Source organism: Amphibalanus amphitrite, unplaced genomic scaffold (assembly GCF_019059575.1).
Source record: "Amphibalanus amphitrite isolate SeventyFive unplaced genomic scaffold, NRLGWU_Aamphi_draft 000131F_arrow, whole genome shotgun sequence".
NCBI classification, from domain to species: domain Eukaryota; kingdom Metazoa; phylum Arthropoda; class Thecostraca; order Balanomorpha; family Balanidae; genus Amphibalanus; species Amphibalanus amphitrite.
Genome location: NW_024881626.1, coordinates 331,610 through 345,284, shown reverse-complemented (window position 1 = coordinate 345,284; position 13,675 = coordinate 331,610).

The following is a 13,675-nucleotide window of genomic DNA, read 5'->3' as shown; positions in this document are numbered from 1 at the left end:
TTTTAGGTCTCCAGGAGACCAAGCTAGCGCCAAATGTCACCTTTGTCGTCAAGGGCTACTCTGTTTTTAGAAGAGACCTAGATACCCCGACCATTGCCCATGGAGGTGTGCTTCTGGCGGTTCACCATAGCGTACCTGCGCGCCAGGTGCCGCTGCAGACTCCCCTGCAGGCGGTGGCCGCCAGAATTGATTTCAACCACCGGGAACTGACCGTGTGCTCTTTATATCTACCACCAGGTAGAGCGCTCCCGGTGGTTGAGCTACATCGACTTGTCGATGAACTTCCACCTCCGGTCCTGCTAGTCGGCGATTTTAACGCCCATTGCCTGGCGTGGGGCTGCGACACGACTGGCACTCGTGGTCGACTTTTACAATCTTTTATCCGCGATGAGGCGCTCTGTATTTTAAATACAGGACAGCGCACCCATTTTACAACACCCTCCGGTCAAACATCGGCTCTGGACCTGAGCTTAGCCAGCCCGCAGCTAGCTCAGCTTTTTAACTGGTTCGTCCATGACGACCCACTCGGGAGCGACCATTTCCCGGTGTGGCTGGAGCACCAGGAGTCCCCAGTAGTAGGCAGCCGTCCACCTAGGTGGAATCTTCGGAAGGCCGACTGGGGCGATTTCCAGACCGCCGTAGAGGCCTCTGTTCTATCCAGAGCCGACACCTCTGTGATATCCACAGAGGAGTTTACGTCCCTACTCATTGATTCCGCAAACGGGTGCATACCCAAGACGTCGAGCCAGCCTCGTCGTCCTCCTGTTCCGTGGTGGACCAAGGAATGCGGAGACGCGATTCGTGCCAGGAAACGCGCTTTTAGAAAGTTTGACCGGAGTGGCACCACTGAGAACCTCATCGCTTTTAAGAAAGCGCGGGCTTTTGCCCGACGCGTTTTAAAAGAGGCAAAGGCTGTTTCATGGCGCACTTACGTAAGTTCCTTAAACCGTTTTACTCCTACGACCCAGATATGGGCACGCATGAAGCGCATTGAAGGCCGGTTCAGCTCTGTTCCGCTTCCGGTTTTAAGAGTGAACAACACGGACATATCTCACCCTTCAGACGTCGCAGAGACGATAGGCCGTGCACTCTATCAGCGCTGCCGAGGAGAGTCCTCACGACCTGCACCAGCCGCCGTGGACTTCAGCACAGCTGAAAATTTCGTGTACAATGAGCCTTTCACCATGGTTGAGCTTACGTCTGCCATCAGCTCGTTGCGCAGCGTCTCAGAAGGTCCGGATGCTGTCCACAACGACATGCTCCGTCATCTCCCGGCAGTTGCCCTCGAGGCGCTGCTAGCAACCTTCAATTCGCTTTGGGAGAGTGGCACCTTCCCTGAGACCTGGCGGGAAGCCATTATCATTCCTATCTTGAAGGCTGGCAAGTCGGGACATGACCCTCTCCATTATCGGCCCATCTCCCTCACATCATCGCTATCAAAGCTGATGGAGAAGATGGTCAATGTGCGTCTTAGCTGGTTTCTGGAACATCACGGTGTTTTTACAAACGCCCAGTGCGGTTTTAGAAAACACCGCAGCCCTGTGGACCACATCTTAGCCCTTGACACCGAGATACGCACCTGTTTTACTGAAAAGAAGCACCTTGGAGCACTGTTCTTTGATATTGAGGCGGCCTATGATACAGTGTTACGACACAGAATACTTTCCAAAGTACATAAGTACGGCATACGTGGCCGAATGGGTCTCTTTATCAAGAACTTTTTATCGGGTCGTCGGTTCAAAGTCCGTGTTGGCAGCCGTCTTTCGAGCAGTTTTATTCAGGAGAACGGAGTTCCTCAGGGCGGAGTGCTCAGTGTGGCGCTGTTCGCTGTGGCGATCAATGACATTGGCGACAAGCTCGCACCATCTATCGGCAAATCACTATTTGTCGATGATTTCGCGATCTGGTTTTCAGCTACGACCGCCCGTCACGTTGCCAGACAGTTGCAGCTCGCTGTAACCCGTCTGGAGAGGTGGAGCGACGACAACGGCCTTCGTTTTTCAACAACGAAGACCGTCGCTATGCACTTTTGCCGCCGCCGCTGTGACGACTTAGCCTTGGGAATCAAGCTCCATGGACAGGTGATTCCTACTCGGCCGGTGGCGAAGTTTCTTGGAATCTTTTTTGACAGTCGTTTGACGTATAGAGAACATTTTAGAACGCTTCGGGAACGATGTTTTAAATCCCTGAACGTTTTAAAATGTGTCGCCCGCACATGTTATGGTGCGGACCGCAGGACCCTTCTTCTTCTCTATCGATCGATTATACGATCGAAGCTGGATTACGCTTCCTTTGTCTATGATTCAGCGAGTGAATCCAGCAAGAAGGTCCTGGATACAGTCCATCATGCAGCACTCCGAATAGCCACCGGAGCATTCCGCACCTCGCCCAGGAGCAGCATTCTTGCTGAGGCGCACGAGCCGCCACTTTCTCTCCGCCGTCAGACGCTGGGGATGCGTTATGCTCTTAAACTACGTCAATTCCCGACGCATCCGACGTACCCGTACGTCTTTTCGCGTCACATTGCTTCATCTGGTAATGGGACGAGTCATCCATTCGGAGCACGCATGAGAGGGTTATTCTCTACATCGAATATAGCCTTGCGCGGCGTTCGGCGTATCTGGGGAACGCCTTCTCCACCCTGGAGCAACGCCCCGCCGCAGGTAGACCTCTCGCTTTCCGAAGTAAAAAAGGATAGCCTGCTGTCCTATGAAGCACAAACCAGAGCCTTGGAGCATATAGCCTCGTATGATGGTTTTATTTCAGTCTACACAGACGGCTCAAAAACATCCGAGGGAGCGGGTTGCTCTTTTGTCGCTGGTCGGGACACCCGCTCGTTTTCCCTTCCACCCAGCGCCTCGGTGTTTTCCTCAGAGCTAGTCGCCATCGAAAAGGCTCTGTGTTTTATTGAGGTGTCCGACGGTTTTCTCTATTTGATTTTATCAGACTCACTAAGCAGTCTGTTGGCTTTACGACGGTTTAATCCTGACGACCCGATCATTCAGGACATTTTAACTCGGCTAACTTCGGTGGAACAGTCCGGAAAAACTATCCGGTTTTGCTGGATTCCCAGTCATGTTGGAATCCAAGGCAACGAGCTTGCTGACGCCGCCGCGAGACGCGCTGCCGCAGCGCCCTACACTCGGCGATTTCCTCTGCCTGCCCGGGATTACTATCCCGTCGTACGATCTTCCATGCTCTCGCAGTGGCAGGCAGAGTGGGACTCGCGCGCGAGCAGTAAGCTGAGAGATATCAAGCCAACTCTCGAGCCTTGGTCGTCATCCATGCAAAGTAACAGACATAACGAAGTCGTCTTATGTAGGCTGCGCATCGGCCATACGTATGCCACGCATGGTCATCTCCACCGCGGAGAAGAGCAGCCCACCTGTCGCAGGTGTACCGTGCCTCTCACTGTCTCTCACGTGCTTTTATCTTGTCCTCTCGCTGAACCGAACCGGACACGCTACCTCGGGCGCATCGCTCCGGGTACCACTATCCGCCGCTTACTGGGTGACGAGTCACCCTGGGTTTTATCCGGCAACATCTTTTCTTTCATCCGTTCGATCAACTTCCAAGTGATTTACTCGACCTGACCCCAATCCAACTAGCCCTCTCTAGTCCTTTCATCTAGTCAGTTGTCTAGGACGACACCTTTGCGCTGTTTTATCTTACCTTGCTATTTTATATCGAGTCTTACTTTCTAGTCTTAGTATCTAGAAGGTTCTTTCTTGTGGCGCACTTGTTTTATTAGTACGACGTTATGGGCGCAAAATGACCTTAGCAGTCGGCGCGCCCTAAAGCCCCAATCAACAAACAATATAATATTTTCGTGACCTGTGATGACCTGACCCTGACCTGAAAATCAAAGTACAAGTTTGGTACCCTCAAGGTATCTAGAGCATCTGTTAACGAGTGTGGAAACAAAAAATGAGCCTGATCTGACTTGTACGACGGCGGCCAGAGCCCAAAATGTGAATAAGCCAAAGTGCTAATAATTTTTACTTTGACCTGACCTGTGACGTCATCGGTGACCTCGAGGTCAATGAAATTAAGTTTCGCTCGACAGTTTTTCCGGGGCTATCAGACGCCGTTTGAATTTTGATGATCGGCCCAGTAGTTTCGGAGTTAGGAGGGGGGGCTATGAATAGCCCCCCCCCCCCCCAGTAGGGCGTGTTATACACAGACCCCAGTGGGGCGCGGGTTAAGGGATTCGAAGCGGCCGGGATATCCCCGCTATACTGGGATATCTTCGACGACGAAGACTGCGCCGACGGCGGTCTTCGCACCGGTCGTCGCCCCAGTGACGGCAGATCAGCACGCCGCGGCCCCGGCCGTGCTCCAGCCGCCAGCCCCGGGGCCGGCCGTGCTCCAGCTGCCTGCCGCGGCCGTGCTCCAGCCGCCTGCTGTCGCCGTGTCTTAGTTGCTTGTCGGAATCCCAGAGTCCATCCGACCACTTCCGCAGCTGCGCATCAACGTTCGAAAAGCCGGTCGGAAGAAAGGGCGTTCTAAAATCATGACTAACAGCCCGGAGCGGACGGTTTTGGAGGACGAGCAACAAGCACGTATGGCGAAGAGCAAAAAGCGGGGTCCACAAGCTGGACCGTCGAACCATTGAACGTCGGAAGCTGGACCGTCGAAGAAACAGGGGCTCAAAGGTGAAAAACAGTGAAGCGCAGTGATGACTGGACATGTGTCCATGTCGTCGGGACTGTATTTTACAGTGGATGTGATCTGAAGTACTGGGTCGAAGACGGGGCCTGCTAGAATCGTTTTTATTTCGTGTTTACGACAGAGTTTGAAATAAACAAACAACTCGTGCACAAAGGACTTTTTTTTTGCAGTGCGATTGTCGTCTATAGCAATCTACGATTTGGCAGCCATTACAGTTGGCTGTTGTTATCACTGGGCAGTGCTCAACTCATGAGTCGTAAGCTCGTAAATCAAATGTGGCTCCTCACTTGCACTGATTCAAATGAATCGAGTGTAAGCCTAGTCCTTTGAAAAATTAAGGATTTCAGGCGAATCAAAGATGAGTCACGATGCTCATCATTTGTGTCAGCATTGGGGCATCTGAATCGTCACATCAGTCATACGTCGAGTCAATCCAGAATTCATGAGTTAACCCATTTACGCCCTTCGTTGCGTTTTCGCAACGCAAGCAAGCGTCGACGTGATCGAAGCTTGAGAAGTGTGTAAAAGAGACTAACCGATGAGACAAGTTTCAGCGTGTGTAGCATGGTTGCGCGCATGATGCTACGCAGTTACAAGTCTGTGCGGCCGGTAAGTTACTGCCTAGAGCTCCCAGAGGGAAGTCGAAGGTTTTGTGAGTGATGACGTCACGAAAACCAAGATAAGTAGGCTAAGTGCTTAACAATATCGTAATGAAAATTGTGTAAACATATTCTGCAGAGTCCTTACAATAGCGTAGATATGCATTTTGTTAAGAAATAATGCTACAAAAAGGGTTTGTGACTATTTTCAAATATGACTACGGTCGCGTTGCGGGAACGCAACGAAGGGCACATCGGAAAGACAGCGGTGTTGCGAAAACGCAACGATGGGCACATTTGCAGGGTAGCGGAAGTATGAATATCAACAATAGACTTCACTCGTGATACGCTGTGGGTTCTCTCTTTCTCTCCCCCATCTTCCTCCCTCTCCTCCTCGTTCCCCAACTCTCTCCCTCTCTCTCTCTCTCTCTCTCTCTCTCTCTTTCTCTCTCTCTCTCTTTCTTTCTCTCTCTCATTTTGTAGCCATGAGGCTGTAGCGGCGGAACATCTTCAATTAAGGGCAGGGGGGGGGGGCACTGCCGACTTTTGGTTACATTCTTTACATTTCCATTTCCATGCAACGCCTATAGGGATAATGTTAAAATGGCAAAATCAAGGGGGGGCACGGTGCCCCGGTGCCCCCTCCCCCCGCGCTTCGCCGCCTATGCCATGAGGGTCGAGGGACGTGTATAGGTATGTTTATTGCAAGGTGCGTTCGCACGTAAAATGTTGCAACACATTTCATATTTGCTGGCTCAAACAGCCACAAACACTCCTTTCTTATTCTCTCGCAGATTTCGGCCTCGGGCTGTTACTAAGCAATGTGTCCCCATGCATCTGAAAATCGCATGGTAGGAAAAGGACCCATGCATCAAACGGTCGGCGATGCTAACGGAGCTGAGAGATAATTAGGTCCTTTGGAAATTGGATCTACTATGTACATTGTGCATATATAATGAATAAGGGGGATGTATTCTGGTATCAGGCGACCGATAGGCATCGCCATTCTCTGGATAGAATCTGCTGACTATCAACATTTACGTTAGAAAAGATAACTGAGGGTCGGCAAATAGTGGGATAGGCCCCCTCTGGGGGTAGCTGAGCCCTTCGGCAGGGGTAATGAGGGCGGACCTGGGAAATTAATGATTTTTAGGATTCATAACTCGCATAGATTCATAAGCTGCTTAATGTAGAGTATACGCTTGTTTTCTTGCTTTGATAGGCTTTTTCTCTAATCAGACCATTTTTAGAGCTAGCAGGATTATTGGAATTAGGGGAGACATTTGTCTGACCGGACACGGTTAATCGTAGACTGGAGACTGAGCCCAGCCAGTGGGCAGGCCACCCATGACCCACCCCCTTCCCCCCTCCCAAGCACTCACTGCACCCGGCTACAGGCGCGCTCCTATGTGAGCTGCCCGATTGCGATATACGTTGCCGGTCCAGCCCGGAACAGGGGGTTGAGGCGTGGAGGAGGATTCAACTATCCTGAAGATGGAAAGGACGGATTGACGTCGAATCACCATTCTGTCCTGGCATTGTCTCGAGAAAGAGGTTACACGTGAAGGTCGCTGAGAGTGGGGCCATGAAAATTTTGGATTAGGTGTAAACATGATAAATTGGGAGTCGATTTGTTGTGATGCGCTACGCCTTACGCGGGTTATTTGTTAGAGCCGGATCGGTCCTTTTTTTCTTTTTGCTGAGAGTGGGTACGACTAACCTGCAATGGAATTTAACTTTACTCCTAGGAGGGTGGTTAACAATGATTGCGGATATACGCGCATACGTGAGGCACTGGTTTACTCCCAATCCTCCGTTTAATTGTATTAGTGTGGGGTCTGATAGGTGGGGGTAATGGCTCTGTCTAGCTTCCAAAAAGAAAACATCACCCTGGATACGTGTCGACCACAACTTTAAATGAACAGCAATGGACAACGTAAATGGTTGATAATGACCGTGTTGCCATCTCCCCGTTCGCGAATCATGAAGTTATGCTTCCTCACTGAGGCTCTTAGGCGGGTTATAGAGCATGACGGATGTGGGTTCCGCATTTTCAAGCAATGGTTGTCAACAGTTGATTGATGTTTTGTCAAAACAAATTAGCATATACGGCAGTTCAGTGTATACTTTATGTCCGTCTGGTGTGCCCGTCGTTGCGTTTTCGCAACGCTGATGGCGCCCGGTGTGCCCTTCGTTGCGATTTCGCAACGCATGTTTTTTACGTTTTTCTCGAAAAACTTTTGCTGCAGGCAAAAATTATTTTCGATTCCATGCAAGGCCCTGGTAGGAGCATAACATATTTTGATTTCGTCGATTTTCATGATGGTCAATATTCCTGGGCATAAATGGGTTAAGCACAATCTGGGGCGTCAATATTTCAGGTTGCCTCAGCTCTGTAATAGGTATATCTCTGAATCACATGCCCGGCCAAATGACCCCACTCCCCCGGCCAAATGACCCCGGTACCGGGGTCATTTGGCCGCCGTGCAGTCTTTGAAAGAACGATTAATTACTACCGAAACGAGGTGTCCCGGCATGATGCAAGTAACAGGCCGGAACAGCAATTGAACGCCCCACACCCCTCCATGGAGAAATCGACCAAACGCGCATTGGTTTTCTCAAAATATCGTTTTTACAAAAAGGCGGCCAAATCGCCCCGCTCTCCCCTACTCGGCGCGCGGGCCGAGCAGTGCGCGCCGCCGCGCCAGCAGCGCTCGCGTGGCGTCCGTGGTGCGCGGAGCACCGGGCGGCGGCAGCCCCTCCCCCATGGGAGAGGGTGAAAAGCAGTGCCTCCTCTAAGCAGTTTTGACTGGGGGGCCCGATCACGGGCAATGACTAAGGTAACCCCTACCAAAAACGTCTAAGACTAAAAAATGACTAAGGTACCCCTCAGTGACCAGTTTGGAGGATGACTGCGGGGGCTGCAGCTCCCGCAGTTAACATGTTAGAGGAGCCAGGAGGCCCTGGTGAAAAGCCAAAACCTCAAAATAAAAAAATACCATGTGATTAACGCTTAAATGACGTCAATGGACTTAAAGTAAAAAATACAAAAGACGAGATAATTTCAAAATTTTGAGTTGCAATTTTTGTCCCCTCAACATCCCATCAACTTTTCAAACGATCCCGGGTCACCACTGCCCCATCGTGCAATTCCAGTGCTATGGCAAAGTTTTATCTGAAAGTTTAAACGTGCCCGATAGACTGGACGCGGTCCCCTCCGTCCACTCACGCTCTCTGGTCTCTGTACGGTCATCGCTGACTGGTCGAGCATTCAACGCGCTGGGTTTATAGAAATTTGGTTAAAAGAAATGAACATATTTTAATGAACGAATCCATTAAGTAATAAAATGAAAATGATTCACAGGTTATTATTTCATGTGGGAGCACTGGCGCTGGAACTTTCTCAATGTTGGAGGGGCTCGAGGCAGTTTGAACTCATTTCTTTCCATGCAACGCCATAGGGTTAATTACGAGCGAGCGAGCGCAGCGAGCGAGCGAGTTCTTTCGTGTTTAAGGCAAAAATCTGAGTATGCGCGGCCCGGCCCGACACGACCCGACCCGACACGACCCCATCACGCTCTTCAAACCCTTATAACTCAAGAACCGCATGCCGCATCGACAAGCGGTCTTCTTTGCTGAATACCACTTGGATGTAAAAGTTGTATGGCATGGACACCATGTTGTCTGAGTGTCGATCTTTGCACGTGGCGCGTGCTAAACTTGGGGTACTTTGCACACACCCGAAAACTATTATCCTCAATAACCGCACAACGGCTGGACCGATTGGGCTGAGACTTGGGACACAGCTGGGCAGTGGGCACCCAACAACCAATTCATGTCAGTGTGTCAGTATAGGGGTGTTCCAGCACGTGCGCACGTGCAGACCGCGCTTCTATATCTCGAGAACGGTTGGGCCGATTGCGCTGATATTTGGCATGTGGCTAGCGGCCAGATAGTTATGTGGCTTCCATACGCCCATAGGGGTGTGACTATTGCACGTGCGCACGTGCAGACCGCGCTTCTATATCTCTGGAACGGCTGAACCGATTGTGCTCAAATTTGTTACGTTGGCAGAGACCGATTATAGGTTATGTGTCTTCGACAACACGATAGGATCGTCACTGCACGTGCCACGTGCGCACGTGCACAGCATACCCCGCCTGTTTTTCTTAATTGACTTTTTCCTTTTGATTTTTATCATTTTGACTTTTTTGCCGTTTTTTCACTTTTTGTCTTTTGACTTTTCGCGTTTTTTGACTTTTTGCCATTTGACTTTTTGCTTTTGACTTTTTGCGTTTTTGACTTTTCGCCATTTTGACTTTTTGCCATTTGACTTTTTTTATTTTGACTTTTTGCGTTTTTGACTTTTTGCCATTTTGACTTTTCGCCATTTGACTTTTTGCTTTTGACTTGTTGCGTTTTTGACTTTTCGGCATTTTGACTTTTTGCCATTTGACTTTTGCATTTTTGACTTTTGGACGTTTTGACTTTTTGCCATTTGACTTTTTGTCTTTTGACTTTTATCCGTTTTGACTTTTATCCATTTGACTTTTTTCCATTTGACTTTTATCCATTTTGACTTTTTGCATTTGACTTTTTGTCTTTTGACATTTTGTCTTTTGACTTTTTGTCCTGGAATCGCCTAGCAGGGGTATCACAGGCCTGCCAGGGGCACTACCGGCCTAGAAGGGGCATCATCGGCCTCGCAGGGGCACCATGGGCCTGTCAGAGGCACCGCGGGCCTGTCGTTGGCACTTCAGACTTGTCAGGGGCATCACAGTCCTTCCAGAGGCACCACAAACCTGTCAGGGGCACTTACGGCCTAGCAGGGGCACTACAGGCCCACCAGGGGCAACATACACAAAAATTAAAAAATAAATAAAAAAAACTGAAAATAGGGCACCATCAAAATGAAGTGACCGAAATCCGTTGATTTTTTTAATTTTGGGTATACCCAGTAAACATGCCGACGTCGGCCCGACGTCGGGCCGAGGCTCGGCCCGACGTCGGCCCAACGTCGGTTCAACCTCGGCCCGACATCGGCTGGACGTCGGATATGCCCGCATGTTCCGACGTCCAGCCGAAGTCCAGCCGACGTCGAGCCGACGTCGGGCCGAGATCGTTTGCCGAGGTTGACGAGATCGTTTGTCGTTGGACCGACGGGGCCGACGTCGGCATGTTTATTGGGACAAAGCGCCAAAAATATCAACCGGCGGCGGGATTCGAGCCCCCCAGTCGCCGACGTCGGCATGTTTACTGGGACAACACGCCAAAAGCATCAGCCGGCGATGGGATTCGAACCCCGTGTCATTCGAACGCGAGGTTAGTACGCTAACCACTACACCACGCAGCCAGCTAAGGGGTTAGATTTGTTTTCTTGGGTTATGCCCTTTCGGTCTGACAAGACCATTTCAGAGCCGGAAGGATCATAGGATGGAGACATTGGTCTTCTTGGCGAGCACCCTGGGTCCACTTCATATAGAGTCCCTGGTCCCATTGCTGTTACGTGACACTTATTGGAAAGGGCGACCCCACAATGGATTCATATAGCCACTCTTACACACCTGCTACTCTTAGCCACTCTACACACCTTTTCGCTACCAACCGGCCTGAGCTTGTACAGCGTGCTGGCGTAACCCGCTGTCATTACGGAGGGCCCCACGATTTTACTCGTGTGGTGCTGTCCTGCGCCGGTCGTCCGTCAACACAGCGCGCTGGTGACGTGTATCGCCGCGCTCTGAGCAAGATAGACGCAGCGGCGTTTTGCCAGCAACTGACTGATACCGACTGGACCGGAGTTTTTGACAGCGACACTACTGTGCACAAGTGGGCGCACTTCCAGACGGCGTTCCTCTCTGAACTGGACACTGTCGCACCGCTCAGGCGTGTCCGTGACAGGCGGAGCTCTGCGCCGCCCGTGTCCGCTGACACTCAACGGCTGCTGCAGCGCCGCCGCGCGGCGCTCGCTGGAAGTGACCGCGCCGCGTACAAGGAGGCCAACCGGCTGTGCCGCGCGGCCATCCGCCGTGACTGCCGCGCGCGGTACGAGCGGGAGATCAGGGAGAACAGTCGCGGTGGGCTGTGGCGGGTGCTGCGGCCCGTTATCGGACGGAAACAGCAGCAGTGCGACATTCCACGGATAACCCCGAATGCGTTGAACAACTACTATGTCGCAGTGGGGCTCAACACTGCTGCTAGTGTGCCGGTCGCCGCTTTGGCTGTCCCCACGCGCGTCCCACGTGTGTCAACTTGTGGTTTCGATGTCAGCACAATCGACCTGGATACTTTGTGTGCCACGCTCGCGGTGATGAAACCGTCCAATTCAACAGGAATTGACGGTATTAGCGTGATGATGCTGCAAAAGTTTTTCTTGGGTGTGAGACATGCTCTGCTTGACGTTGTAAACTCGAGCCTTGTCACCGGTACAGTGCCGCACGCCTGGAAGCATGCGCTGGTCACACCCATTCCTAAAGCCGGAATTGCCACCGAACCGTCCGATACTCGACCCATCTCGATTCTGCCAGCAATAATGAAAATTGTCGAGCGCGTTGTACAGGCGCAGCTCATTGCTTATCTCGAGGACAATTGCCTGCTCTCCGATTGTCAACACGGGTACCGTAAATTCCGTTCCACTGAAACCGCACTGCACGTGATCACCGATCTGGCGCTTCACGCTATGGACAACGGCGAGATAAGTATTCTGGTACTTCTCGATTTATCTAAATGTTTTGACGTTGTTCCGCATGACAAGCTGCTAGAAAAGCTGTCTCTCTACGGCATCACTACCAAATGGTTCCGTGACTATTTGGCCGACCACGCGCAGCAGGTGCAGGTACGGTGCGCAGACGGAAGGATGCTACTTTCCGATGAAAAGAGCAATGTGATAGGTGTATACCAGGGCGGCGCCCTCAGTTGTATTCTGTACATGCTGTTTGCGAACGACCTTAGCTTGCATGTGCCGGACGGTGTTAGTGTCGTCCAGTATGCGGACGACACACAACTGATAGTGACAGGCAGAAAGTGTGACTTACCGCAGCTCGTCGCCCGTATGGAGCACGCACTCGACATGTTGTACCAGTGGTTTTGCTTCAACCGGATGAAGCTCAACTCCAAGAAGACGCAGATGTTAGTGCTAGGTACCCCCTCAATGCTGCGCAATGTACCACCTGTGACGTTGACCTTCAATGGAGATGTCATTCCAGACTCAGGAGTAGTTAAAAACCTCGGTGTTCAACTTGACAGGTATCTAAATTTTGAGGCTCAGATAGACAATATGTCCCATAAGTGCGCCGGTATTCTGATAGCCCTAAGTCACGCACGTCACGTCATACCTAGACCTGTGTTAAAGGGCATCACAGAAGCTCTAGTGTTATCCATTGTGCGCTACTGCATGTCGGTGTATGGGTCTTGTACTAGCACACAGCTGCACCGTGTACAGAAGACCATCAATTTCTGCGCACGTGTCGTGACCGGGAAAAGGCAATGTGATCACATCTCGGGTGCCATATCGAGCCTCGGCTGGCTCACGGCCGAACAGTTGGTGGCTTACCATACCTTGTGTGCAGTCGAGCGGACGATGAAGTCAGGTCATCCTGACTTTCTTCTTAAGACTTTTGGACAGCGAGCCCACCAGCGGCATGATCATAACACCAGGCGAGCGGACTCGTTTACCCTTCCGGCCATCCGTGTGGAGGCCGGCAGGCGGCGACTCTGTTACCGCGGTGTGTCGCTGCTGAACGACAGCGGCATTGAGCCTGGCACTTTGTCTTTCCGGGCAGATGCCAGGCTGTTCGCTGGATCTCTCTGATTCACGATATCGTTTCTGGTGCGAGTGTATGCATGGTATGCGAATGTTTGTAGTCATTTCCGTGTGTCTGTTCCAACTTCCCATTGTATTACCATTCAGACGCGAGTAAGTGAAAAGCCATGTAATCGTGGATCTTATTCAAATAAATCTGTTCTGTTCTGCACCAACGTTTCCCAAAGTGTCCCTTTGATAAGTGGCATTTTGGCAAAGCTCGGGGTTACATGAGCAGAGTTAATACGCATTACAAACGGACTACAATGGTGAGCGAATAGGAAAATCCGTTCCTTGATACGCATTTACGAGTACTTGCTCATGTAACCCCGGTAAAAGTGACACTTACCGACTGGCCTTTCTATATGAACTGGGCCCGGCCCTGGTGAGTTGCCGGGGCTGAGCCTGACCAAAGGATAGGCCGAGCAGCCCCCAAGCACTCACCGCACCCGGCTACGGGCGAGCTCGGCTTACGGGCGATCCCAAATGGGATAAAGTTCCCCGTCCAGTCCAGATCAGGGGGTTGCGGCGTGGAGGAAGATTTGAGTTTCTTGAGGATATTTTGAATACAGAAGCTCTTTATGAAACATGACACATATATTTTATA